General features: G+C 44.5%; 1 pseudogene; it reads right to left on the bottom strand.

Annotated features, from left to right (window-relative positions):
* The window catches only part of LOC133981054 (estrogen-related receptor gamma-like), a 10,395-nt pseudogene that overhangs the window by 1,153 nt on the left and 1,742 nt on the right, over positions 1–7,500 (bottom strand).

Below are 7,500 nucleotides of genomic sequence, written 5' to 3'. Positions count from 1 at the left end.
ATATTTAATATTATTACAGGAGGAGTTTTAACTGTTGTTATTAACACTTTAAAAAGTAAAAGTCTGGATTAAATTTGTTTTAAATGAACGACTCATCATGTGACCAACAGAGACAAAAGGAGGAGAGACGGTCAAGAAACGGTCAAGGTCAGCCTGCGGGAGTGTAACACACACACACACACACACACACACACACACACACACACACACACACACACACACACACACACACACACACACACACACTCACTCAGCGTCCTCCAGCAGACAGTTAACACTTTATAGTTTATCAATAAAGTTTATTGATCTGAGGCTCAGACAGCGAGACACCGGTCAGACTTCAGCTGCAGAGTCCCATCAGCTGTTACTGTGTGTGTGTGTGTGTGTGTGTGTATAACTGTGTGTGTATTACCGTGTGTGTCAGTTACTGTGTTTATGTGTGTATAACTTTGTCTGTTTATATGTGTCTATGTGTGTATTACTGTGTGTGTGTGTGTGTGTGTGTGTGTATTACTGTGTGTGTCTGTTACTATGTGTGTGTATTACTGTGTGTGTATGTGTGTTACTGTAACACACTGTAGATTTGAGTATTTTCTAATAATTAAAATATAAAACAATATGTGAATGATCCTTTAAAAATCTATGAACTTGTCCTTTAATGTGTAACCATCCAAACTGACCCAAAAAGCCCAGATAGTGAGTGAGTGAGTGAGTGAGTGTGTGTGTGTGTGTGAATGTGAGTGAGTGAGTGAGTGAGTGAGTGAGTGTGTGAGTGAGTGAGTGAGTGTGTGAGTGTGTGAGTGAGTGAGTGTGTGAGTGAGTGAGTGTGTGTGAGTGAGTGAGTGAGTGAGTGAGTGAGTGAGTGAGTGAGTGAGTGTGTGAGTGTGTGAGTGAGTGAGTGTGTGAGTGAGTGAGTGTGTGAGTGTGTGAGTGTGTGAGTGAGTGAGTGTGGTGAGTGTGTGAGTGTGTGAGTGAGTGAGTGTGTGTGAGTGAGTGTGTGAGTGTGTGAGTGTGTGTGAGTGAGTGAGTGTGTGAGTGTGTGAGTGTGTGTGAGTGAGTGAGTGTGTGAGTGTGTGAGTGAGTGAGTGAGTGAGTGTGTGAGTGAGTGAGTGAGTGAGTGAGTGTGTGAGTGAGTGAGTGAGTGAGTGAGTGAGTGAGTGTGTGAGTGAGTGAGTGAGTGTGTGTGTGAGTGAATGAGTGAGTGAGTGTGTGAGTGAGTGAGTGTGTGAGTGAGTGAGTGAGTGAGTGAGTGTGTGTGTGAGTGAGTGAGTGAGTGTGTATGTGAGTGTGTGAGTGAGTGAGTGAGTGAGTGAGTGTGTGAGTGAGTGAGTGAGTGTGTGAGTGAGTGTGAGTGAGTGAGTGAGTGAGTGTGTGAGTGAGTGAGTGAGTGAGGTGAGTGAGTGAGTGAGTGTGTGAGTGAGTGAGTGTGTGAGTGAGTGAGTGAGTGAGTGTGTGAGTGAGTGAGTGAGTGAGTGAGTGAGTGTGTGTGTGAGTGTGTGAGTGAGTGAGTGAGTGTGTATGTGAGTGTGTGAGTGAGTGAGTGAGTGAGTGAGTGTGTGAGTGAGTGAGTGAGTGAGTGAGTGAGTGAGTGTGTGAGTGAGTGAGTGAGTGAGTGAGTGAGTGAGTGAGTGTGTGAGTGAGTGAGTGTGTGAGTGAGTGAGTGAGTGAGTGAGTGAGTGAGTGAGTGAGTGAGTGTGAGTGAGTGTGTGAGTGTGTATGTGAGTGAGTGAGTGTTACTAATCAATAGCAGGACGGTTCCTCTGCTGCAGCTCCCAGCCTCTGATCAATAACCAGACTCCTCTCTGGGGTCAATCAGTTCAGCCCCCCCCCCCCCCCCCCCCCCCCCCCCATCTCTCCTCTCTAAGTGTAAATCAATATTAATGTTCAAGCTGTTTCTGTTCCTACTCGTTTACTTTATATTATTACATTTATATTATATTTTATATATTCTATATTTTTATTTATCTGACAGCTGCAGTTAATAAAGTTAATGTCTGTTACTGTGTGTGTGTTTGTTACTCTGTGTTTGTTGCTGTGTGTGTATTTGTTTATGTGTCTATGTGTGTCTATTATGCTGTGTGTGTGTGTGTGTGTGTGTGTGTGTGTGTGTGTGTGTGTGTGTGTGTGTGTGTGTGTGTGTGTGTCTGTCTGTTACTGTGTTTGTGTGTGTGTTACTGTCTGCGTCTGTGAGTTTGTGTGTGTGTGTGTGTGTTTCTGTTACTGTGTTTGTGTGTGTCTATGGGTCTGTGTGTGTGTGTGTGTGTGTGTGTGTGTGTGTGTGTGTGTGTCTGTACCAGAGTTAGCTAGTGCCATGGCCTTCAGCGTCACACCACCTCCTCGGCGCTCAGGTTCATCACCTGATACCTGGAGGTCAGCTGACGCAGCGCCTCGTACAGATCGGCCAATCCGACGGCTCGACACTGAGCCTCGCCCAGACGCAGGTTTTTGGCGAACACCAGCTCGTCGCCCGCGGCAACCTGCGAGCGCCAGGCCACGCCGACCAGCAGCGCCTCCATCCAACCGCTCTGCAGCAGCGACATCTGATCGACCAATGAGAGCGCAGAGAACCCTGAGGGGGGCGGGACATAGCAGGTGTCAATCAGTTGTGTTTCAGATTTAAGGTAAAAATAGAGAGGAGATGGAGAAGAATGAGGAGAAGGAGGAGAAAAGGAAGGGTTAGAAGAAGGAGAATGAGGAGGAGAGGAAGGGAGGAGGAGAAAAGGAAGGGTTAGGAAAGTAGAAAAGGAAGGGTTAGGAGGAGGAAAAGGAGGAGAAAAGGTAGGGTTAGAAGAAGGAGAATGAGGAGGAGGAGAGGAAGGGAGGAGGAGAAAAGGAAGGGTTAGTAAAGGAGGAGAAAGAGGAGAAAAGGAAGGGTTAGGAAAGGAGGAGAAAGAGGAGAAAAGGAAGGGTTAGGAGGAGGAAAAGGAGGAGAAAAGGTAGGGTTAGAAGAAGGAGGAGGAGAATAGGAAAGGTTAGGAAAGGAGGAAAAGGAGGAGAAGGAGGAGGAGAAGTAGAAAAGGTAGGGTTAGGAGAAGGAGGAGAAGGAGGGAGAAGGAGGAGAAAAGGAAGGGTTAGGAAAGGAGGAGGAGAAAAGGAGGGGTTAGGAGTGTGTACCTGGGATCTGTTTGCTCCAGCCAATCAGCAGCAGCAGCTCTCGGTTCAGCAGGTCACATAGGGTGAGCAGCGTCTGTAGGCCGCTGTCATTGGTCGACTCATCCTGACTGGGCAGCCAGGGGGGCGGGCTCAGTGAGCAGCAGGTGGGAGATCAGCTTGTTTCCTGAGAGAATGTCACAATAAAACAGGAAGTGTCACAATAAAACAGGATGTGGTTTAACTGAAGTTTGATTTGAACGCAGCAGAGCGGTCACATGACTTACGGCTGCTGACGGGGTGAGCGTGCATGTGAGCGTGCACGTAGGGAGCCTTGCTGTATAAGCCGAGGCCGGCCTCCACTCTCCTCTTATACTTCTGTCTTCCTCCTCTCACTCTGTCCATCCGAACTCCTGCAGACACAAAGCATCATGGGAAAACTGTGAGCTCCTTTCTCTCTCTCTCTTTCTCTCTCCTTCTCTTTCCTCCTGTCTCTCTCTCCTCCTTTCTCTCTCCTTCTCTCTCCTTCTCTTTCCTTCTCTCTCCTGCTCTTTCCTCCTGCTCTTTCTCTCTCCTCCTCCTTTCTCTCTCTCCTCCTTTCTCTCTCTCTCACTCTTTCTTTCTTTCTCTCTCTCTCTCCTCCTCTCTCTCCTCCTGTCTCTCTTTCTCTCCTCCTTTTTCTCTCTCTCACTCTCTTTCTTCCTCTCTCCCTCTCTCTTCTACTCTATCTTTTCCTCTCTCTTACTTTCTCTGTCTCTCTCTCTTTTGCACTCCTCCTCCTTCCTTCTTTCTCCTCCTCCTTCTCCCTCTCTCTCCTCCTCCTCCTTCTCTTCCTCCCTCTCCTCCTTCTCCTCTTCCTCCCTCTCCTCCTCCTCTTCATCACTCTCCTCTTCTTTCTCCTCCTCATCCTCTCTCTCCTCCTCCCTCTTTCTCCTCCTCCTCCTTCTCCCCTTTCTTCTTCTCCCTCTCTCTCCTCCCTCTCTCTCCTCCTCCTCCTCCTCCTCCTGAGGTCATGTGACGTACCTTCTCTCATCATGCCGGCCTGCAGACACTTCTGGAAGCGGCAGGCCTGACAGGCTTTCCTCCTCCTCTTCGTGATCTCACACTCGTTCATCACCGGGCAGCTGTACTCGATGTTGCCTAGGTAACCACAAACAGGAAGTACAACACAGCTGATCAGTTACTGTCCTCACGCTGCGTGCTATTTTTTATTATTTAAATAAGTTAAATAAACATATTTAGTTTCTTTCAGGAGAGGCGGAGTTTATTTGTGACATCACAGTTTTCAAGTTTTCATGCAACATTTTATTTTATATAATCTGCTTTATCATCTAATCTATGTTAATCTCTCTTTTAGTGCAATTTTAATGACTGAATGTGTTTATAACTTTCCTTCCCTCCTTCTTTCCTTCCATCATTCCTGTCTTCTTTTCCTTTCTTCCCTCATTTCCTTCCCTTCGTCCTTCCTTCCACCTTTCCTTCCTTGTTTCTTTCCCTTCTTTCCTCCCTTTCTTCCTTCCTTGTTTCCTTCCTATCCTCCTTTCCATCCTTCCTTCCCTCGTTTCCTTCCTTCCTTGTTTCCTTCCCTTCTTTCCTCCCTTGTTTCCTTCCTATCCTCCTTTCCATCCTTCCTTCCTTCCCTTCGTCCTTCCTTCCACCTTTCCTTCCTTGTTTCCTTCCCTTCCTTCCTCCCTTTCTTCCTTCCTTGTTTCCATCCCTTCATCCTTCCTTCCACCTTCCATTCCTTCTTTCCTTCCTCCCTTTCTTCTTTCCATCCTTCCTTCCTTCCTTGTTTCCTTCCCTAGTTTCTTTCCCTTTGTCCTCCCTCCCCCCTTCTTTCCTTCCTATCACCTCTCCCTTCCCTCCTTCCTTCCTCCCATCTTTGTAATAATCCGGCCCACATGAGATCAGATATATAATAATGAATATATTGAATAATAACTCTAACCCTCCTCTCAGAGTTCACATCCTGTCACTTCTCACAGAAATCTATAAAACATGTTGAGAGTTAATCTGAGTTTAATCTGCAGATTATTGATCAGATTATTGATCAGTGCGGACAGACGGACGCTTCTTCTTTTCTCTCAGAGAGTTTTACTCCCTTCATTCTTCACCTCAGACTTTAAACCTTCCATCCATCTGTCCTCCCTTCCTTCCTTCCTTCCTTCCTTCCATCTCTCCTTCTCTCTGTCTTTCCTTCCATCCATCAGTCCTTCCTTCCTTTCTTCCATCTTTCCTTCCATCTGTCCTCCCTTTTTTCCCTCCTCCCTTCCTCCCTTCCTTCCATCTCTCCTTCTCTCTGTCTTTCCTTCCTTCTTTCTTTCCTTCCATCCATCTGTCCTCCCTTATTTCCTTCCATCCATCTGTCCTTCTCTCTGTCTTTCCTTCCTTCCCTTCCTTCCATCCATCTGTCCTCCCTTCTTTCCCTCCTTTCTTCCATCTTTCCATCTCTCTGTCCTTCCTTCCTTCCTCCCTTCCATCCATCTGTCCTTCCTTCCTTCCTCCCTTCCTCCCATCTTTTCTTCCTTCCTTCCTTCCTCCCATCTTTTCTTCCTTCCTCCCTTCCTCCCATCTTTTTCTTCCTTCCTTCCTCCCTTCCTCCCATCTTTTCTTCCTTCCTTCCTTCCTTCCTTCCTTCCTTCCTTCCTTCCATCCCTCACCAGATTAAATCAGTGTGCATGTTTTTTCCCCTCTGAGTGAAGATGAGTTTGACTCCTTGCTGCTCTAAACGATTATAATATGATGTCATCTAATCAATAATCAATACTGAAGTCTGGGATGAAGCTGAGGTGAGAAACAAGCAGCTGAAGTGAGAGCTGATGACATCACACACTAATCAATACACTAATCAGTACACTGATCGCTGCTGTCGCTCTGACTTAAATAGAGTTTGTATTTATAGTAAATTAAAGTTTATTCTCTGCTCTATAAATAAACTTCCTCCTCTTCCTCCTCCTCCTCCTCTTCCTCACCCTGTATAGTCCTCTTGAAGAAGGCTTTGCAGGCCTCGCAGGACGCCACCCCATAATGATACCCGGAGGCAAAGTCTCCACAGACCAGGCAGAGCCGCTTCGGCCCCGGAGCACCCAAAGGTGTCAGGTAGTCTCCTCTCAGGATGGAGTCCACCTGCACACAGGAAACACACTGATGATGTCACTGTTATATTATTATTATTATTATTATTATAGTTTATTATATTTTAAAAAACACACACACACACACACACACACACACACACACACACACACACACACACACACACACACACATTCATTTACACCTGCAGACTTGATGCATTATTATTATTACTAACATTGCTTATTTATTCATGTATCTATTTTTTTTTATTGTTTTACTTATTTATGTTTAATTATTATTTAATTTCTTTTTCTGATTTCTTTGTTTATTTTTTATTATTATTAATTTCTTGTTGATGTATCTTTTTATTATTATTTTTTATTTTATTTCTTCTTCTTATTATTATTATTTAATGTCTTATTTATTTATTTTCTATTATTATTTTCATTTTATTTCTTATGTATTTATTAATTTTATTATTATTATTTTTATTTTATTTATTATTATTTAATGTCTTATTTATTCATTTTCTATTATTATTTTCTATTTATTTATTATCTATTTATTAATTGTATTATTATTATTTTTATTTCTTATTAAAGGATTATAACTGATTAGTAAATGATTTATTATCTATTAATAAAGCTGATATTTATCATTTATAACCATCCAATAGAGGTGAAAGAAAATCAGCAACATCAACATAAAGTTATTATTAATTATTTAATCATGAATCTTTCAAACTGAAACTTTGCTGTAAAGAATAATTTTCACCTGAGCTGAAAATGACTCGGACACTGAGAAACGAGAGGAAGCGTCTGCAGCCACAGCACCTCCTCCTCCTCCTCCTCCTCCTCCTCCTCCTCCTCCTCCTCCTCCTCCTCCTCCTCCGCTGCTTCCTCCGCTGGAACTAGATCCAGTCGGAGAGTCTGGCTCCGGAGCTCCACACAGGAGTCTGTAGGAGGAAGAGGAAGAGGAGGAGGAAGAGGAGGAGGTGGGACTGGGGAGGAGGAAGGCTGGGTGAGACGGACTCAGAGCTGCTGTGGTTTCCAGAGGGAAGCACGGACTGAGAGGAGAGGAAGAGGAGCGGAGGAAGGAGGCTGGAGAGGAAGAGGAGGAGGAGGAGTGTAGAGGGCTGAGGAGGAGGAAGAGGAGGAGGAAGAGGAGGAGAAAGAGGAGGAGAGTGTGATTAAACAGCTGCAGTAATAACAATATAAATGTGATTATTAGAGTAAAAAAGCTTCAAATAAAGTCAAATTTCTTCTGAATGTTTAATATTGAACCTTTAACAGCTGATTTTATTCTCATAATGTATAAATGTAAAGAACAGCG

The sequence above is a fragment of the Scomber scombrus genome, chromosome 5 (assembly GCF_963691925.1).
Source record: "Scomber scombrus chromosome 5, fScoSco1.1, whole genome shotgun sequence".
NCBI lineage: Eukaryota > Metazoa > Chordata > Actinopteri > Scombriformes > Scombridae > Scomber > Scomber scombrus.
This window is presented reverse-complemented; position numbering and strand designations above follow the sequence as displayed.